Raw genomic sequence first — 22640 nt, 5'->3', positions numbered from 1 at the left:
CATAGTCATTGATGGCGCTGTTTTTTTGCAGCAAGCTGCTATATTTGTTTAATACTGGAAAACCCTTTTTAATTGATTTGCGCAGTTCTTAAAATCTTGTAATAAACCATTTAGTACATGTGATAAATGGAATGTGATCTTAGTGGCTCATGTTTTACCTTTCAACCTGGAATTTCCCTTTTTTTAGGGTTTATATCAGTTCATGTAAAGAACATGCTTATAGCTGTGAATATTTGTGTTTTTTTGTGAAGCAAACAACAAATAGGACATAACTGAAAACTTCAGTGTGCATAACTATCCCCCTCCCTAAAGTGCATACTTTGTAGAGCCTCCTTTTTTTATTTATTATTATTATTATACATTTTTATAGTGCCATTTATTCCATGGCGCTTTACATGTGAATACGAGGCAAATATAGACAAATACATTAAACATGAGCAGATAACAAGGCACACGGGTACATAAGGAGGGAGGACCCTGCTCGCGAGGGCTCACAGTCTGCAGGGGATGGGTGATGAAACACTAGGAGAGGGTAAGGCAGGTTGCGCGGTGGTTCAGTATCTTCAGGATCACTGCAGGCTGTAGGCTTGTCGGAAGAGATGAGTCTTCAGGTTCTTTTTGAAGGTTTCTATGGTAGGCGAGAGTCTGATATGTTGGGGTAGAGAGTTCCAGAGTATGGGGCAAGCACGGGAGAAGTCTTGGATGCGGTTGTGGGAAGAAGAGATGAGAGGGGAGTAGAGAAGGAGGTCTTGAGAAGATCGGAGGTTGCGTGTAGGTAGGTACCGGGAGACCATGTCACAGATGTATGGAGGAGAAAGGTTGTGGAGACTTTTGCGGTAATTATATCTGCGAGTCGGTTTGAATAAGTCTCTGAGGTTTCCAGATCTTTCCTTTGGGATATTTGCCTATTACTCAAGGCCAAACTGTTCCTGCTCCTTCAAGTTAGATGGTTTCATCTGGTGAACAGCAATCTTCATGTCTGACTACAGATTCTCAGTTTGATTAAGGTCTGGGTTTTGACTCCAAAACATTTACACATTTCCCCTTAAACCACTCAATTTTTGCTTTAGCAGCATGCTTTTATTCATTGCCTTGATGGAAGGTGACTCTCCATGCCAGTCTCAAGTGACTGACCAACTGAAACAGGCTTTGCTCAAGAATATCCCTGTTTTTCTCACTATCCATCTTCCCCTCGACACTTACAATTTTCCTTGTCCCTGCTTCTGTAAAACATCCCCACAGCATGATGTCGCCACCACCATGTTTCACTGTGGGGATGATGTTCTTGGGGTGATGAGCTGTGTTGGTTTGTCGCCAGACAGTGTCTACCTTGGTGGCATAAAAGTTCAATTTTCATTTCATCTGACCACAGCACCTTCCTCCAGACATTTGAGGAGTCTTCCACATGTCTTTTGGCAACCTCAAAACAAGCCTTACCATTTTTGTGTAAGTAAAGGCTTTTTTTCTGGCCGCTCTTCCATAAAGGCTACATCTATTGATTGTATGGCTTATTGTGATCGTATGAACAGATACTCCCAGTCTTTGCTTGGGACCTCTGCATCTCCTTCAGGGTTACGTTTGCTCTCTGTGCTGCCTCTCTGATTAATGCCCTCCTTGTCCAGGCGGAGAGTTTTGGTGGACGGCCCTCTCTTGGCAGGTTTGTTGTGGTACCATGTTTCCATTTGATGATGATGGATTTGATGGTGCTTCCTGGATCATCCAAGATTGGGATAATGTTTATAACCCAACCCTGACTTGTACTGCTCAACAACTTTGTCCCTGACTTGTTTGGGGATCTCCTTGGTCTTCATGGTGTTTGGTTAGTGGTGCCTCTTAATGATGTTGCAGCCTCTGTGGCTTTTCAGAAAAGATTTGCGTATAATGACAGCCTTGTGACACTTAGATTACGCACAAGGGGACATCCTGTCACTAAGAATGCGACTTATAAAGGTAATTGCTTGCTCCAGAAATTTTTAGAGGCTTCATCGCAAAAGAGGTGATTACATATGTACATGCCAATTTTTAGTTATTTGATCCCATAAATTAAATTTTTGCCTATATTTTTCTCTCTTCACTTCACCAAGTTAAACAATTTAGTGCTGATACATCGCACACAAATGGGATTACAAAACTATTTAAACACTGGTTGGAATGTAACAAAATAAGTAAAAAGCCAAGGGGGTCCATAATTTTACAATCTACTGTATAATTCAGGGTGTAAAGTGTGCCTTTTTTAGATATTATTTTGTCTTGAAAACCACCATATTTTTTCCCTGAGGTGCAGCATTTTCTGGGTATACCCAAGAGGCAGAATAACCAGTATTGCTTCCCCTTTTGGCATGATATTAAAGTAGTTACGGCTGGCGTGGGGGGTGCATCAAAATTGCGAAGGATAACACCGTATACAACCAATGAAATGTCTTGTTGAAGTGAGTGTTTATAGAAAATAATAGTGTGATTTAATGCCGTTAATCCCTCGCCGTGCTCTGTGGTAGCAGTGGATTAGGTATTTACGGAGGTTCATTCTGGAGTTCTGGAAAACAGAACCAGTCGGTGAGTTTTTACGGTGGGGGTGGCGGGCCGGGCCTTCTGCTGCTTCATTCTAAATCCATTAATTGCTGGGATTTATTGAGCTGAAAGCTCGGCCTTTAAACAAAAAGAACAAGTGCTGCTATTTTAAGCACGTTGATGGCATCTCAAGCTCTTGGAGGTTCTCTTAACACCCCGTAATCCTCTGTAACAAAAGATGTCCTGTTTTATTTGGAAATCACACTCTCGGAAGAGACTGAGGTGCGAGGTAGAGATGCTACTTTTTCCTCTGATGAACCCACATCGAAGTAGAGCTTAGTCATGGCGTGGACGGTATTAATCATTCCTGTGTCAAGCAGTCGTTTATCATGAGGTGTGGGAAGCTGCAGATATTACGTACCCACACTACCCACCGCTTACAAGTGTTGTGTGCCCCCTTTCATCCCCCAGATTCCAGCTACTTCTGATTCTGACAGCCTCCTATTCCCCCCACTATATAATCTCACTTTCTATCGGAGATGAGGTGAAGGTGCTGCTGATTAAATTGCTTCCTCCCACTGATAAATCTACATAAATGCTGGTTTCTACCAAGCTGCTGTTGCAGTGCTGACTTCTAGAGATGCAGATACAGGCCTACCATGGACAGCTACTGAGCAACAGGCACGAAGCAATGCCAACGTTCATGACCGACCACCGTAAAAATCTAAGCAATAGCCTCTCCGAAAGCCTAGATGTAAAAACATGTGCAAGGCTAAACACACAAATATATTTTATTACAGGTAAACAATACTGTAGATCTACAAAGTCAGACATTTTAAAATACTATATAGAGTAGAACCAAACTGAAGTGTTGAAGATGGATAGTCTCGTGAAAATGTGTAACGGTGGATGTAGACCCTCTGTGCCACGGGCCGGGTTTACCTTGGAGAGGTCGTGACTATCTGGTGTTCACTATAGCCTCTCAAGATGAGTTTAGGCTTGGCCTCGGGTAGTTGTCAGGTGCCATTCCAGGGCCGTCCCCGGGACTGCGGTAACTGTCGGTAGGGTCAGAGGCATGGGTATAAGCTATGGGGAGGTGAAGTCAGACTGTCTGAGGTCGGGCGGGCAGGCAGCACAGGATTAGAAAACGTAACCGAGGTCCGGAGCATAGTGTTCAAGCAGGACAGGCAGTGTCGTTAACGAGAAGCTGGATACAGAAGGTTGCAAGAACATGGACTAACAGCAGAAACCACATTCAAGCAAGGGGTGGAGAGTGGAGCTACCTTAAATAGGACCTGCTGGCATGGAATAGGCCGAACTCTGCAGTACACGGCAGGGTTAAATTCCTACAGAGACCGGCCACGTGCCCTAATGCCAGATGGAACCACTATGCTTAAGTAGCAGTTCAGTAGGAAACAAATCTCAGCGGACCTACCTGATGCAAGGAATCGCCGCGAGATGATCATAGTGAGTGGGGCTGTGCTGAGGAGGCACATGAGTTACCGCCGTGACAAACCCAAAATAGTTAATACTATCCAGACAATATAAATATTTTAAAAAAAAAGTAAGGATTAAGGCTGGTTTCACATTTGCGTTGGTCAGACCTCTGGAGGGCTGCGTAGTTCCTCCGTTAAGCCCCTCTCACTGCTTGCACCTCTATAATTCAGCTCCGCATGTGGCGTGCGTACCCTATCTTTAACATTGGGTACGCAGACTATGCGAATGTGTGCAGATGCCTCCGCATGCGTCGTTTTGACGTTGCGCCGACCGCAAGAAAATGCAACATGTTGCGTTCGACACAGCGTCAAAACGACGCATGCGAAGGCATCCGCATACATTCGCATGACTTGCGTACCCAATGTTAAAGATGGGTATACAGGACGCATGCCGACGTAGGCAGAGCTGATTGGAAGCGGTGTGGAAGTGGGCGGGGCTTAACGGAGGAACTGCGCAGCCCTCCGCAGGTCTGAGCAATGCAAATGTAAAACCAGCCTAAGGAGTGATATTATAGGTGTAATCATTCACAGTTGGTTCAAGCAAGCTTTGAGGAAAACGCACTCGCCATGCGTTTCGCATCAAGCTTCATCAGGGACATTAGAGCATGCATCATCTAGGCTATTTAAATTCTTAAGCAGCAATCAAGACTATATCACACTCGTATAATTGAGATCTCACTTCGCATATTGGAGACCATAAGATACATCTCATCAGTGGCCGGAAGCCGCGTCAGATCGGCACGGCAGGTATCATAATCTGCAGCATGTCCTCCCCGTAAGGATATACCGTACTCTGATGCAGCCTAGCTAATTGGGGTACGTTCACACATTGCATTTTCCATTGTTTTGCTGCGGAAAAACGCAGCATTTAAGGGAATGAGGTTTCTGAGATCTCATGCACATGTTGCTTGCTTTTCCCTTGCGGATTTGAAGCCGTGCCAGATCTGCAGCACGTCAATTCTTTCAGTGTTTCTGTATTTTTCACCCACTAATGGGGGGGGGGAAAGCGCTTTTAAGAAAACGCAGCAAAAATGCAGCTTTTTTTTTTCCTGCCAAGATTGGTGCCGAAAGGTCTGCTGTACATACTTTTATAATGACCATTTACAAACCCAATGCTCCTTCCCCCATGTTTATGCCCCATCCATCCTTCTCTTGTGATGATGGAGGTACCTGACGGTTTTGCCCTCCCTACATCTGTCATACTGACTAGTTAAATGATTAACGTATGACCGGTGAGTGAACCGCAGCAGTCAATGCGCAGGAAATGGCTCATAGGAAAGCAGCCATATAATGCATACAGTAATCTGATGAGCAAAAGCAAACAAGGTCCTAGTGATGCATCCACCAACGAGATAAGGAGGAACTGCCTTGGCGGCATGGATCAGCTCCCGAGACACCGAAAGCTGATTATCTACCTTGTCATCCATTTCTCACCTGTTTACTAGACAGTCATATCCATGGACAGTTAATTGGGTCAATACAAATGTCCTGAGTCAGAGTACTTGTGGTCGACCACTGTAGTCTAGAATCGTATTTTAATTATAAGAAAAATTTGGTTTCATTTTTGGGTATAGGTTTGCGGCACTCATCCCAACAATTATAACGTTTGGTGCACATACTAGATTAACACTCCCAATTCTTACGCTCTGTAACTTGCTATCCACTTATTTTGAATGGGAAGTTCCTGTTAATCAGGTTCTGCCAGCACTACATGTACTGGAACATCAATTTCTTAACTTTCCAGCATGTATTGCACCTAACAATGGCTCTTCTGCACCAACCTAAGATTCCGCATCTTTGTTTAATAAAACCTCACAGTAGGGGCGGGGAGAGACAGACCAATCCCCACTTCATCTTGGGTGAGGTCACTAATGTTATAAATTGCGTGAGGTCTTTTTTTATTGCACCTTATCTGAGAGCAGCATGATATGGAGACAGAGATCCTGACTCCAGCAAAGCATCACTTGCTGGGCTGCTTCTTGTAGTTATGATCGAATCTGTCTCATCAGCAGGAGCTTATCATTAGATAACTAGTAGTTACTCCCAGGCATATAAGTTCTGGAAAACTCTGCCCCCTCCCCTGATTGGGCAGCTCTCTGTGTGCATTGTGCATAGGCAGAAAGTGGCCAATCAGTAGTGTGGGCGGGTTAAACAGGGCTTCAGAGAACTGGTAGATCTGTAGCCCGGTAAGTGATGCATCGCTAAAATCAGGGTTTATGCCCCTACATCATACTGCTCGTAGATGGGGTAGCAAAACCTGATGACAGATTCCCTTTAAAATTGTGATGTTATGCAAGCCTTGATCAGCTTTTTGACATCTGAGCTATCCACTCCCATTACACAGTGATAATGGCTGTCATGATCGTTTGTGAAAACCAATCTGATGATCAATGTTCTCTCACAGAAGTATATATGTGTATGTATGTGTGTGTGTATATATGTGTGTATATATGTGTGTGTATATATATATATATATATATATATATATATATATATATATATATATATATATATATTTTTTTTTTATTAACGGTACATTATAATATCACTTTTTTTTTCCCCACTGCATAGCGCTCGGTGTTCTCTGCGATGCACATAGGTCTCCCAGTCAGCTGGTGCGTTACTAATTAGCAATCTGACATTTTCGTGACAATCTGTTAAACCTCCGTTTAAAAATATTCGGTAAGTGTCCGACTCCACAGGTGCAGCGCCAATTACCTATGCAGAAGAGGAAGAGTCGTCATGTTGCTTTAGCCTGCTGCATCGTGACATTATGGGCTGGAGCGCAAAAACAAAAGGTCCTGCTAATCATTACTTTAATGATGTGATATACGGCTTATTTGTCTCTAGCTTCCTCTGCCGTTATTCCCAGACACACTGTGACAGTCATTATGCCCCAGTGCCACATGCAGACGTTGCTGGAGGCAGCCTAAGTGCTCATGCACATGGCTTTATTATGGCACCGTGCGTACATTTGGTGCCAAAATGTAAGAACGTGTTTTGCAGGATTTGGAAAGAGTTTGCACAAAAAAAAAAACAATCTTTGGGAAAGGCCTTCAAGATCAAACGTGATGGTAGCCATTTCTCTAGCTGTACGTATACTACTTCTTCACAGAAATCTAGTATGGTCATGTGCATGGAGCCTAAGTGACAGCATCATGCTTCTACTATGAAAGTTTGCCAAAACAGTAGGGTAACCCAAGGTTTTCTCCTGTCCACAGCTCGTCTTTCGGGTTTTTCTGCTCCATGATGGTTTGACTGTTACATAACATCGGATCTATGTAGTTTAACATGATACAAAGTATAGATAAGTGTAGGGGACATTTGCCTCTTACTGGCACTGTTTGAGGGTTGACCACCCAAGTTGTGGATTCTGTTGCCAACAATTGTGGAATCCTCTAACTTTCGACTGTGACCAGGAGTCTGGATTCTGGTCAAAACCTTAGGTTTGGCTTTTATGTCTACTCCATTTGTTTCTCAGTGCCTACTAGAAAGCAAAATCTGTAGGCCTCAATGTAGTTCGATTCAAAGGGTTAATTAACATTGTGTGTCTACATGTACATTGCTTATTCCTAGAATAATTCCATAGTAGAGTATACATAGGTAAGAACTAGTCCAACCTGGCGGTATGTCCTGAAGCTGTTGTCTTCAAGACCAGATCTTGAGGACATGTTAGATTAATGTCAAACCTTGATCCTAGCTGAAAATTGCAAGATCCTACTGGATGACTCTGAACTGTCCAGTCCATTTATTTACTGGTCACTTAAAAAGTCAAGATGGTAGAGAAGTAGCATCTGCATCAGAGATTTCTGACTGCTTCGTATCTGCCCTGTTCTAATACAATATTTTGTTTTATGTAGACCTGATGGTAAAAAGTTCAACTCTGGAGTCATTTAGTGGTTAACATGTGTCATCCTAGATCAGTGGTCAGAATTAAGGGTTCATTCACATCCGGTGCATTGTGCAGTTTGACGGTAGGCGTTCACTTAATAGCCTGTTTACTCAGGCCCACCCCTCTCCAGACGCCCACTGATTGATTGATCGGTGATGGATCGTTCAGTGTGTATAGGTTGCCATTGTTCTCAGCAGCGGAGGAAGACTATGCCTGAAATTTATCTTTTTGCACACCAAAAGATCATTTCACCCGACGAACGAGTACTTTACAAGTTCATCAAGTGATGGGCAACCTGTTTAGATTGCATGGTTATCGTAAAAAGGGCGTTCCTAAGATCACTCGTCCATGATCATGCAGTGTAATTGGACCTTAAATTGTAGTAATATATATCTTCCTATAACCATGCTTGTGTTCACCTCCAAAAAATGTTTTTTGAGGCGGGCAAAACGGACTAGTCATTATTTTTGTAACGTTTTGGGGCAGAACCTCCCAAGTTTTTGAAGATGCTCTTTCGATTCTAAAAACTGTGTACATAGATTTGAAAGAGTTTTCATTATTTTTCCCAAAGAATTTTTTTTCCACCTTCTTAATTTGACAGTGCCTAAATTAAAGCGAACGTCATTAGGATCCCCTCTAAAGAAGTGACATGTACATGTTTTTTTTTCCCAGTTTTTCAAAACTTCTTCAGAAGGAAAACGAAAAACGCTCAAACTTCTCACATGATCAGAATTGGATTGGAAAAGTTTTCCAAGAATTTTTTTGTGATTTTATTTTGAAGTAGTATTTTGGAGCATATCCACGCCGTGTAAACATAGCCTAAAGTATTTTCTGGATGCTTGGCCACACATCTAAGCTTTTTGCTCTGTACCTGGCCTGGTCGTCTATGCTCTGCAGTCGCCCGGTGATGGAATATCGTTGATGTCCACTATGCCTACAAGGCAGATCCGCCAAGTCCTGCATCAGAGACTGTCAAATTTAGAAGTTCAGGGTAAAACAAAAAGCCATTTGTTCTGTTAACCAAGCAGGAATGAGGTTCATGGTTGCCTCCGCCAAGAGTCGTATGAGCTAGAATACATGAAGATAGATTAGACATGGCTTCTTTCTTTAACAGGATGAAACAATGGTTTTATGATTACTGAACAAGTAATCAATCGCCCTTACTAAGCAATTTCCCCATCTGCTTCTCCATGTCGTGTATCTACACATCACTGGGACTTGCCAGCTGAGCCGTCGCGGAGGATTCTGTTGTTACCATGGCCATGCTGGACAATAAATTGTTGCTTCTAGCTCATCTGGCACGTCCCCTCTATCTCGGTCATCTGGCGCTCTGTCGTTTTCTAGCTGCCATCCCTTTCTCTTTCAGCTCCTCCATCACTTTTTCATTTTCTCTGGTTCTGCGTTTTAACGGTTATCTCTTCTCTAGTCTGATGACTGCTTCTCCCCGTCCTTTCCCTCCTCCTTCGCTTTCCATTTCAGCTGCATTACAATTTAGTGAACCCTCCTGCTCCTCTCTTGAAGATTAAAGAATCGCCAAAGACAACACTTGTTAACCCTTTTCACTAGAGCTCTGGTTGTCCAATCCGTCACCATCGTCTATGCCGCGGAGAATAGTCATCACTTTGATTACATAACGGTGCCCAGTTCTTGCACCTCATGATTTAGTTTCCACCATGGCCTGCTGCTTCTTTTGCTAATTAACGGTGCCACATTATAAAGGATGCCGAAATCTACATCTGAGGCTTTTCTGTGAGGAAAGGGCTAATGGTAGGATTCTTGTTGGATGAACCTCTTCAGCAAGGCACACAAAATTTCAACAATACTTGTAATTTAAAGTACACCCATCAGCCTATTTAATTTACTGTTGTGCCCTGTGCCTGTTGCGCCGGCCCTGTGCCTGTTGCGCCGGCCCTGTGCCTGTTGCGCCGGCCCTGTGCCTGTTGCGCCGGCCCTGTGCCTGTTGCGCCGGCTCAATTGACTCTCTAGGTCGCTAATCTGTAGTCACTGGCCAGTAAACCATTGCAAATGACTTGTATATAGTTGATTGGCGCTTACTTAATGGACCAAAATTGGTGGAAATGCTCCATTATGGGGGCCTATCGACAACATTTAAATGGGCAAAATTTATCTTAACTGCTTAAATGTAAAATCTACTGTTGCCCAGTTTTACTTTATCTGAGAATAAATGAAAACTTTTCTGTGATTGGTGACTTTGGGCAACGAAACCGTAGTGTTAAAGGGGTTGTCAGGTCTTAATCTGCAGGTCTGCGGGCCATCTGTTGCACTGTGCTGTGAGGATTCGCAAGCATATGATTTGCTTACTCCCGGCCACATTCCCACTAGACTGTTTCCGGTCTTGCACACTGCATTTGCATTGAGCAAGGCCACTCACTCACTCAAATTTTTATTAATACTTAACTACAGGAAAAATGTTGATTAAAAACATTTAAAAAGCCCAAGGCCTAAACATACTGGGCACATAAAGCCATTGTAGGGTTGTGACCATCCTGATCCACCAGATGGCCCAAATATGAACACACATACAATTGCCTCCGCTACTCCAATATAATGCATGTAATCAAGCATATATATATGTCCATCACAATGTTCCACTGTATATGAGAGCATAAAGGAGAGAAACATGCATAGTAATGATGCAAGTCACGAATGACACGCAAGATACCGTAGATCAAAAACGCATGAATAAAGCCCCATATAGTAAAGTCTCACATACAGGGCAACAATGGTTTCTCTGTTAGCACAGAGAAAAGCAGGCGAAACAAATTCTAAGTGTATGTGGATATAATGAGAACCCTACATGAAGGAAAGCAGGACTCGATAGTGAATAAAAAGTTGTCACAAAATCTGTGCCTGTCATCAGGTAGGACAAGGGACCGGACCCCACGCATATTGCTTTACCATGTGTGGCTTCCTCAGGGTAATTGTGCCCGAGGAAGCCACAGCGTGACAATACAACCTATTTATTGACTATCGAGTCCTGCTCTCCTTCATGTAGGGTTCTCATTATACCCTCATACTTATGTTTGTTTCACCACCTTGTTTTTCTGTGCCAACAGAGAGAAACTATTTTTACATACTTTTTACATACCGTACTATATGGGCGTTGACTCATTCCTTTATCTGTCTTTATTATTGTTTAAAATTTAATAAAGACTTATTTTGAAACTTTATATTTGCAATTTATCGTCTTTCCTCACATTGGTTTTTTGAGGATTTGTATAGAAAATTCTTAAATGGATGTTTTTGCCTTATTTTCCACAAGACTGTTTTAATTAAATGTGTGTGATATATATATATATATATATATATATATATATATATCACATATATATATCACATATATATATATTTAGATGGTAGCCCGATTGTAACGCATCGGGTATTCTAGAATATGTATGCGTAGTGTATAGCACAGCTGAGTCAGCGTAGTATATTGCGCAGCCCGCGTTGTATATTGCGCAGCTCACGCTGTATATTGTGCAGCTTAAGTATATAGCAATGTGGGCATCATATCCCTGTTAAAAAAGAAAAAAAAAGAGTTATATCCTCACCCTCTGTTGGCCCCTGGATCCAGGAAGCAGTTACCGACGCTCCTCGTGCGCTCCGGTCACAAGAGTGCATTGCGGTCATTCGACATCATCTCGCGAGATCGCAATGCATGGACTGGTTACCGGAGCATTGCGAGGAGCAGGAAAGGTGCCAGAAGGTGAGTATATGATGATATTTTTATTTTTTGATTTCTAACATTAGACCTTTTTACTATTGAGGCTGCAGAGGCAGCATCACTGGTAAAAATGTTGGTCACACAGGGTTAATAGCAGCGTTAATGGAGTGCCTTACACCGCGGCATAACGCGGCCCATTAGCGCTTCCATTAACCCTGTGTGAGCGCTGACTGGAGGGGAGTACGGAGCGGGCACTGACTGCGGGGAGGAAGGAGCGGCCATGTTGCCATCGGACTGTGCCCGTCGCTGATTGGTCGTGGCAATAGTCGTGGGCGTTTTGCCATGACCAATCAGCGACTTGGATTACATGACAGACAGAGGCCGCGACCAATGAATATCCGTGACAGAAAGACAGAAGGACAGACAGAAAGACGGAAGTGACCCTTAGACAATTATATAGTAGATATATCTATAATATAACGCTGGGAGCGTCACTCTGTCCGAAGCCTTTATAGACTGCGCAGGCACAAGCGCCGGCGCAGTCTGGCCCCCACAGAGTGACGCTCCCAGGAGATCGCGGTATACGTAAACACTGAACGCATACCGCGATCTCCACCGGAGAGTCAGGGACCGCCATGAGGGTAAGTATATTCACCTTTCCCCGTTCCAGACCTGCGTGCGGCTCCGTCTCCCGGCTCCTCTGCTGTGACCGTTCAGAGGGCGCGATGACGCGCTTAATGCGCGCTGGCCCGCCCTCTGACTTACCAGTCACAGGCAGAGGAGCCGGAGTGTGTCTTCAAGAAAATGGCGCCGGAAAGCGCGGACTGCGCAGGCGCCGATTCCTGCTGCTGGAACTGGCCCAGGATGGCAGCAGCACATGACAGAACGGGCGCAGGATGGCAGCAGCACATGACAGAACGGGCGCAGGATGGCAGCAGCACATGACAGAACGGGCGCAGGATGGGAGCAGCACATGTCAGAATGGGGGCGCAGGATGGAGCAGCACATGACAGAACGGGCGCAGGATGGAGCAGCACATGACAGAATGGGGGCGCAGGATGGAGCAGCACATGACAGAATGGAGGCGCAGGATGGCAGCAGCACATGACAGAACGGGCGCAGGATGGGAGCAGCACATGTCAGAATGGGGGCGCAGGATGGAGCAGCACATGACAGAATGGGGGCGCAGGATGGAGCAGCACATGACAGAATGGGGGTGCAGGATGGAGCAGCACATGACAGGATGGGGATGCAGGATGGAGCAGCACATGTCAGGATGGGGATGCAGGATGGAGCAGCGCATGTCAGGATGGGGATGCAGGATGGAGCAGCACATGACAGAATGGGGGCGCAGGATGGAGCAGCACATGACAGAATGGGGGTGCAGGATGGAGCAGCACATGACAGGATGGGGATGCAGGATGGAGCAGCACATGTCAGAATGGGGGTGCAGGATGGGAGCAGAACATGACAGGATGGGGACGCAGGATGGGAGCAGCACAAGACAGGATGGGGACGCAGGATGGAGCAGCACATGACAGGATGGGGACGCAGGATGGAGCAGCACATACCAGGATGGAGACCATATACCAATATAAATGCTCGCCACCCGGGCGTAGAACGGGTTCAATAGCTAGTGTATGTATGTATGTATGTATGTGTATATGTATATAATATAATAATTTGTTCGATTAATTGCATTATATTGGAGTAGTGGAGGCAATTATTGGTGGTCTGGTGGACCAGGGTGGCCACAACTCTACAATGGGTTTTTGTGGTCTTGGACTTTTTAAATGTTTTTGACCAATATTTTGCCTGTAGTTCTGTATTAATAAAATTCATTGTTATTTTTTTAAAGCGGTCCCTATATATTGCATATTCTTTTCTCCTTGTATTAGTCAATTCAAAATATATAGATTAGGTTGATCTTGATATATTTGGAGGTTTCCCCTCTCTTACTTTTTTACATCTAGTCTGAATGTGGCCAGGAGTAAACATCTCATACTTGTGGTCACATAATCACCGGCCCCTGTCGGGGAATCCATGCACTACACGCAATGTGAGGATTCACAAGTCTGCAGTCACATAGTGACTGCAGACTTATAGCTCAAGACTAGACAACGAATATATACGGTAGTCTAATCGGCAAAACCTTTTGATATGGTCGGGCTTGGCTGCCACTCTGTCTAGGCCAGTATGTCTAGGTTCGGACTGCCGATCCTTTTGTTCTCCTGGAGTTAAACCGCCATCAGACATGTCTGGCAGTGGCATTCTGAAAAAGAACACAGGAGCACTCTGCCGAATGAGCGCTCCTATGTATGTGACTGCCGGGTGAACTATGTTCCTGCTGACGTCTACCTCGTGTGTATGGGGGGGCTTTACAATTCAGAAATCTGCCCACTGTATTCAATTATGAGAACATTTCTCAAATTGTAGTATAAAGTCAAATGTACAGCTGATTTCCAAGAGACTTTTAGAAGCGTCAAAATCTTCCTTTTGATCACATTACTTGATTATTTTGGTAGCTTACTCTCTCGCATGCCGCCCTATTATAGATGCTTAGATCTATGTTCCTACTTGAAAAAGGTTGACATCTACCAGAACCGAAACGTTGATGAGATGGGCTAATAAAAGTAGCCCCTGCTTTTTCCACTACTAATGGTGGGCTGCCTCCGTTTTTTGGATTCCTACATTTGAGGTTTGGTCTATGCCTGGGGGGCTCTGCACTAAACTCTATTTTTCTGTTTTCACTTTTGTGTTTTTTGTGCTGCTCTAATACTTTTTCTATGTATGTTCCTACTTGGGTACATCGGTGTCAAAACAAATTAACCAAATAAACATCACATGGTCCTGCGTAATGGTGCCGCCGTATAGCCTACACCGTCAAACCAGATTAGAGCACTCCCCATTAGCTACTGATACGGGAGCACGCGGTCACAAAACTGCCTGCTCGTCTTCGTCCCTCTGTGTCCGAAATTAGCATGTGTGCCTGAGCCTCCAGCCGCTTGTTAGGAGACTTCTCTCGGGAAGAGTTTGTCATATACGTAAATTTTTTTAAAATTATTTTTGCCCGACCTGGTTTTGTCAGGGGGACCTGGAGGCTAATGGCGTGCTTGGATTGGGAGATGGCGAATTCTCCCTAGGCTCATTTAAATCAAGGCACGCCAAAGAGATGACACAGAAAAAAATGTGGGCTTGGATTGAGATGTTACGTGGGAGTATGTCGTGCATAAATGTAATATAAATTATGTATGATGACTGATTGCTGACAAGAGCCCACCATAAGGTATTATATTAAATCCCACTCGCTTATCTGCATTATGCGCCGCGGTTAAACATCACTTGTGTTTTATCTATAGATTTATAGAGGATTGTGCAGCGCCATCTTTAGAATATGAGCAGTCTGAAAGGAAAGTGCGCTCTTAAGATGCTGATGGGAATAATGGCCAATGGATATTATAGAATTGCGCAGCATAGAGGAGTCGGATCATCAAAGGTCAAGGGTCTTATGCGACGACAGTCGAATAACTGAGTGTTTTTCTTATGGGACAAGTTGTGGTATTTGGCGCCATTTTACCATGTGGAGCAATTCAGGCTTTTTGTTCTTCTTTGTTTTTACGATGTTGACCTTGTTATAAAGTGACCTGGTAACTTTGTTGTGTGGGTCAGTATGGTTCTCTCCCCTTTCATTATATAGTTCCAGTTATACCAATTTCATAGGGTTGTTTTTTTTTTTTTTTGCCTCCATTTTCTGAGAGCAAATAACATATATTTTCTGAGGGGTCTGTTACCGTCATCGGGGCTTATTTTGTGGAATGTGACAGCTTTATTGGAACTATTTTGGGGTTAATACAACTGTCTGCTCCCTCCCCAAAAATTGAATGAAAAGATCAAAATGACAAAAAAGAGCAATTCTGACGATTTATCGATCTGTGTGTATATGTATGTATTACAGTATGGGAGAAATATGTAATTTATTTACCAAGTAAATGATTTTCACACATGGGGTAATGTGCCATCTAGACGTGCGCTCAATGTGTATTCAGCGAGGTTGATGCGTCTAGTCGGAATGTGGCCGGAAGTGTGCAAGTTGCATACTTGTGGTCACACGACTGTCCCCTCCCTATATTTAAGAATCTGACAGTGCCCAATGTGAGGATTCACGAGTCTGCCGTCACTCTAGGGCCGGACAACCCCTTTAGGCCCCTCACAGCCATTACATCCCATTGGTAACCCACGATCGCACCATGCTGGGGACCGATGACCACAGAAGTGACGGCTGCCATGTTAAAAACCTTCTAAATGCTGCAGTAACGCTTGACCATTGCATTTAAGGGATTAATCTTCTGCAATTGGAGTTGGATCGAAACACAGTATTGAAGCCGCCAGCTCTCGAGTGCAACAGTGCTGGCACCTATGCTTTATGGAGTAGGCTCAGCTATTGAGCCCGCTCCATACAAGCAGTGCACCCATGGATGTCCCAGAAGGGTTAATATGAGAAGCACACCTGATTGTTTCGGGGAAGTTGTTGCAAGCAAACCTTCTAAAGGCATTGTTGACTCATTTATAGGCCGTGAGAGGGTTAAGAAATGACTCAAGATAAAGTAGCTAGGCTTTTTTTTTTTTCGCAGTTTTTAGAAATTAAAGATACCTTACCTCCTCTCCCGAGACTTCAAGTGTAATTTATGGTAGGCACTCTGGTGCCTGAGAGTTATTGTTTTTTGTGCTTGTCCACCACCCAGATTTATATTCTGTACATCCTCGTCTTGTTGTGGAAGGGCAGAGAAGACCTTAATTCACTTTTAGCCGCGCTTGGCATCTCATTCTTTAGCCGAGCCGGGTGAAACATCGAAAGTTTAGTAAACTAATTTAAGTGCTCCTCTTATGAATCACCTGGCAGTTAAAGCAATGAATGGATTCTAAACACTTGTAACATTTTTAGACGAGCGACGACAAGAAAATGGTGTTCCACGCATTAAACATTTTACCACCGTTCCAGTCATAATGAAAAGAAAAATTGTGAAGCTTTGTGGTCTGAAAGACAAATACCTCGTAAGTCACCACACTTCATTGGTCATAAAGGTGTCGCCTGTATTGTTCCACCCTTTGGTCTCCTACATTTTGGGTCAGAGATTCAACATTTCATGCCAAGGGTCTGGCCTGTTATGTGAGCCAAAATTGAAAAATTAATGGCCTCTTTTCAATGGTAATGGAAGAGATATCTGAAGTCTATTCATGAAGGAAGTTGTGTATATCCACCATTCATAAATGGTTCCAAATGTTCCCCTTTTAACAATTTCTAGTTTTGTTTTTTTTTTTCCTGAGAGAACGACCTAGACCTCAAATATGACTTGATAAATATAAAATTTATTAAAGTGAAAACTTTAAAAGTTGGCCAGTACTTCTTCATTGAGGACCTGTCCATAGAATAAGCCGTCAATATCTGATTGGTGAAAGTGCGACACCCGGCACTCCCGCTGAAAAGATGTTACCGGCGGTGGCTGGAAAAGCTCACATGCTGCTGGAAAACATCAGCCCCATCATTTCCATAGTGGTTGCGGTCAGAGCAGATTCATACCCTATACAAATAAATATGGGGGGTTGAAGGGTGGTCTTTAGTACCCTGCCATAGTGGTTATAGTTTTGCCGGAACGTTCGTGTTCCGATGGAATCCTAGAATTTCTGTCCTTCACTGGGAACGGCACCCTCCAACAATGGGGATGGGATAGGCCATCAGTAAAGTAGTAGCCAACCCATTAGTCATTTGGTTTCTTATTTTTAGACTGTTTAATTTCTCCTTGTAGCACCAGACATATGTCACTTTGAAGAGACAATTTGCACATTGTACAGAGAGGAAGAGGACTAAAACTCTAGTGCAACGTTCTGTAAGCATCCACTCTTTAACGGGCCTTGCTATAGGAGGCACAAGAGTTTTTATCCTCTTCCTCTCTGATGAGACAATGTGCATAATTAATTTCCCAATGGAGCATGCATGGCTTTTAAGTCTCCTCACTCTGACATGCCAGGCTTGGTTTGTCACCCTCCACAAGGAGAAACGCTACCATTTTGTACAATGTGAAGTATTTCCTTTCTAGTCTTTTTATTTTCCAACTGTTTTGTAGTATGGAGAGACAAAAAAGCTGCCAGTGTCGAAAGCTTGACCCCTGAAGCCATTGACATTGATTTTGTATGAGCCCTTTACATGCATTTTCATCATGATTTTCTCTTGACTGACTCTTGATGTCTTGAGTAAAGGATTAACAAGAAAACTACAAATCTTTAATCCTCCATGATAATCGTCGACACGTTGCACTATAGAGCACGCATGCGTTATGTGTACACATGGGCGAATTCATATATTCTACCAAGATTTCTCCAGCAATAAAAGGGTTTGCAAAGAAAGAAACCTAGTGAGACATTTGTGTGGGTAACGGCAGCTTCTGGAGTCTTGTCAGAAAGTGAAAAATGGAAGGGAATTTAAGGGATGCTCCTGGACACACTTGAAGTCTAACATGGTTACAGGATGATAAGATTTATTATCATGGACCAGCAACCCTAACAGCTGGTACCATAAATAATTAAGGCCAATGGAATTGTATCCCTTTATCGCCACAACCTTTCCTCCTCACTTGTCGCGGCTCACTGGTTAAAAAAATACTGTATTGAAATGCAATTGCAAAGATGGGCACCGAGAAGCTGTCAGCCCTCTAGACGCAGCCTTTGCTAAGTGCCGGTAATTACCAAGGCTCCCGTAATATTTACTAACCTCATGGGCCTTTGCTGAGAGTAATAATGAGCATCGGGGCAGCGGGGTCAACTTGCTTCATAAATTTTCCAGTCTGTTGGATGCAAGGCCCACTAAGAAAACCAAAAATGTAAATACACTGATTTAAAACTCTGGTACACAGCATATTTGTAAGGCTGGACATTGATGGAGGTTTTATTTATTTTTTTAAACCATAATTAAAAAAAACAAACAAATAATAATCAAGTTGAAGAAGAGTGATCATTAGTGATTAGCGAACGTGCTGGGATAAGGTGTTATCCGACAATGCATGTGTGCCAAAAGAGTATCTTTCGAGTGCTCGAAAAATACAGCTCTGGCAAAAATTAGGAGACCACCACATCAAATCCCTGTCATGGGCAGCCCAATCTCCAGACCTGAACCCCATTGAAAACCACTGGAATGTAATCGAGAGGATGATGGATAGTCACAAGCCATCAAACAAAGAAGAACTGCTTAAATTTTTGCGCCAGAAGCAGTGTGAAAGACTGGTGGAAAGCATGCCAAGACGCATGAAAGCTGTGATTAAAAATCATGGTTATTCCACAAAATATTGATTTCTGAACTCTTCCTGAGTTAAAACATTAGTATTGTTTCTAAATGATTATGAACTGTTTTCTTTGTATTATTTGAGGTCTGAAAGCACTGGGGGTTTATTTTTATTTTTTTTACAAACAATGCAAAATGTATTGCTTGGAAATTTGGAGACATTTTGTCAGAAGTCTATAGACTAAAAGAACAATTTACATTTTTTTCTCAAAAATATACCTATAAAGAGAAAAATCAGACAAACTGATCATTTTGCAGTGGTCTCTTAATTTTTGACAGAGCTGTATTCTTGGAGTATGACTTTTTGTTTTAGGATTGTTGGTTTCCACTAGCCAGATCTTGAATGGGGTAGTGAACAAACACCCCTCATGTACCATTTTGTTAATGGAAATTCAACTTTTATTAAAGCCTCTCTGACTTAATCTAGACCAAAAAGTAGAGTGCTAGCGGTACACACCAAGAAAAAGAAACTTGGTATTTAGCTTTCTTTGATGACCAATTTTACTTCTTTAATGTAGTCTGGTGATGTCCGTAACACCATTAAAGCCTGCTAGTGGCTAAGAACAAAAATACACAGTTACCCACGAACACAATAAAGACCAGCAGAAAGTAGAGCTCTTGAACCCTTCAGCTTGCTGTTAAGGGTTCTTCTGTTGCTGAATGAAGCGTAGCAGAATATTCTAGGTAAGAGCAGAAGATCAATCATCGTTTTTGAAGTGTTCACTCATGCTTGGTGGCACTTTTTAGAAATGAAATTTTGGATATCAAGCGTAAGCACACTGGTTTAGAATTGTAAACAATGTGTTATGGCTTTGTGATCGAATATAGTTAATTAACTGCGTTGTCCTTGACCTTGGCTAATTATAGAACTTTTCATGAGCAGAAGTGGATCTACAGTTTGTGGCAAGGGTAAGTCTGCATTAAAGTAGCCTGATTGTGGCCTTTAAATGACCGCCAATCAGCTACATGACCTTTAATGGCCTGTACAGACAGGTCCACTGCCCCTTTATGCACACAAAACAGTTAATTGATCGTATTGTTAATATGATCATTCTGCGGGCATAGAATATCATCATTCTTGGCAGCACATGTCCTTCGTTTACAGGACTGTGTGCTGGCGAGAACATTGAATTTTATCAAACCTTTAAAAAGCATTTCACCTAACAAACATTCTTTGATTTGTCCTTCAACTGTCAGAAAGAACAACTATTGCCTATTAATTCTGATCCTTTTGGATATTAGACTAGTTACTTGAAATCGGATATCATTCATGGACTGTATGTGGTCATCTTGAGATGTTTCGCTCTGAGGACTTGTTCTCAGAGGCTTAACTGGATTCTCCCGGGCCCCAATGGAAAAAAACACTAACTGACACTGACGTACCATGTTTATAATCTTAGTGACTTGGATGGCTTGTGAGCTTTTGACTGCTCCCTCTGGTTTCATTTACGCGAGCCAACGTTTTTAGCACTGTAGATCATAGTGTGGGCATTATTCCTTAATTGGTGAGCTCAGAGGGTGGGATTTTAATGTAGGTTTGCCTAAAATATAACTCCTATATCTGTTTGTCCTTGTGAAGAACTTGTCTTTGGCTTTTTTGATGGCATGAGTGTCAGTAATTATTAGGCTGTGGCAGCCTGGATATGTACGTTGTGTTCAGTGGTATTGATATATCATACTTGATGCAACCACTAAAAAAACAATCACAAAGGGCATTGGTTCATGAACATTTAATCCATGTAAAACACGCCACCTTCAGAAGCTTGATAGCTTTTCTGGTATTTCTCGGAGCCATTAGTGTTTCATAAAATAAAAAAGCGGAGAATGTAAAGGAGGTTTACATTAAACTTTTTGCGTAGATGATTGGCCATTTTGTCATCTTTCCCCACTCATGCAGACAGGCCAAAGGGGTGACCTAAACCTAAAGAGAATGAATTGAGTAGCAACACTTTCTCTAGGTGACCTATATTCACATGGTAGATTTGGGAATATCTTTTCTCTGTGGGAGTCCTAGCAGTTAGAGCCACATACCCCGACAGACTAAAAAATAAATATATCTTGAGATTTTTGGTCAACCCGTTAAGCTATCATGAAATTCAAATATACTCCTTCATGGCACGTTGTACGAAAAGGGAGTATGCTTTTTTAAATAAATTATTCATTGTGAAATGTATTTTCCCCCTCTTATTCTGATTGTAAATTTGTTGAATCTTATTTTCTGTACTAAAAAATGGTGCCTGAGCTTACATTAACAACATTTTGAGAGATGCTTCACAGAAGCCACATAGAGCATAGAATTCAGCAGTTTGGAGAGGATTATGGATTTCTGTGGAAGACTGGTGTGGGCATTGGAGCCACGAGAGTCAGTGGTTGCTCTCATCCACTGGCCTGGTTGTTTTTCGAAAGACCGCATGGACCAGGGCTCATCTCGGTGAATGCCCGTATTCCTTCCACGTGGGCAGAACACTACTCACGTTGAGGGTACCATACTCTTGTAAGACTTTAATGGATCACCAACAGTCAACTACATATAGTTATTCCCAGCAAGAACACTAGATGGTGTGAATGAGTTTCACCATTGTGCTGGCTTGCCGGGGATTAGAACCTCCACGACTTTGGGGAATCCATGGCCATCTACCACCATTTGGCGACTACCCACAAAGGAGGTAGGAGGAAGCTGGCTGAGCGCAGCGAGCTATGCAGCCAGCTGACCTGATTGCTTTCGTCGGCTCAGGGATGGGCAGTGGAGTGGATCTGTATTCCGCCAGAGAACTGTGATTCCTGGACTGACTTTCTGTAGAGCCACACCGGTGACAGGAGCAGGGCCCTTTTATATCTCACAGCTCTCCTTTCAGTAAATTGTTCTACAGGATTGGGTAAAGGTGGGGGGGGGGGGGGGAAGTAATCCCTCATTGGTCGATTGTTAGCTAGACTGTATATTTGTCCTCCAAGTTGTACAGACTAGTACACCACAGGGGTGGAAGCAATATGTAATCCTATATATACTTTTTTATGGGTAACCCTGTTTGCAATATGAATACTAAAAAGTGAATGTTTCAGAACAGAAAATATCAGTTCATTATGGTTATCATGACAGAGAAAAACAAATTATTAAGGGGTAACAAAATGTATTTTTGCCCTGATAACTACAAGCATTCCGGTGGGGTTTTGGGATCTGAGACCATCACAGATCGCTCACAATTCATTCTGAAAGGTGAACAGCTCATGCCTGAACTGGCTGACCCCGGTATCACGGTCTTTGTGCGTGCTCAGCGAGGAGTTTACGATGCTACTTTCTGACGTGTGTGGGGAGGTTTGAGCATTAAGTGGAGGCTTCAGACCTCATTCTCACACCGATCTACTTGTAGTAATTAAAGCAATAATATGTGGAAAAAAAAATCTCAAAGGTTTAATTACTTTGTAGATTTATTATGTAAACCTCATATAAACAGTAGGCCATTTCCTGATGACCCATTCCATTTCACTGTCTATAAATCAACTTTTTGACAATGTGACATCTAATCGATGCCAAGAGCTGATGCAGCAGCTGCAGGAATAACTATGCCAATACTTGACAAGGACAATGCTGAAATCATTGCAACCTTATCTAGTTGGATGCTATCCATGTCAAGCCATCTTTGCCAACAGGACAAAGCAGGTGTCCTCCTAAAGTTGGCAGCTGTCACTGCTTTCGTGACATTTTCCTTGTTCCCCACAATAGCCAGT

At 43.0% G+C, this 22640-nt stretch overlaps 1 protein-coding gene across 11 annotated transcripts in view; it reads left to right on the top strand.

Annotated features, from left to right (window-relative positions):
- Positions 1–22640, top strand: part of PCDH1 (protocadherin 1) — a 236433-nt gene that overhangs the window by 117528 nt on the left and 96265 nt on the right. The gene's annotated exons all lie outside the window — the stretch shown is intronic.

This window comes from Ranitomeya imitator, chromosome 4 (assembly GCF_032444005.1).
Source record: "Ranitomeya imitator isolate aRanImi1 chromosome 4, aRanImi1.pri, whole genome shotgun sequence".
NCBI lineage: Eukaryota > Metazoa > Chordata > Amphibia > Anura > Dendrobatidae > Ranitomeya > Ranitomeya imitator.
Note: the sequence above shows the minus strand (reverse complement) of the source record. Positions and strands in the feature narration are given on the sequence as shown.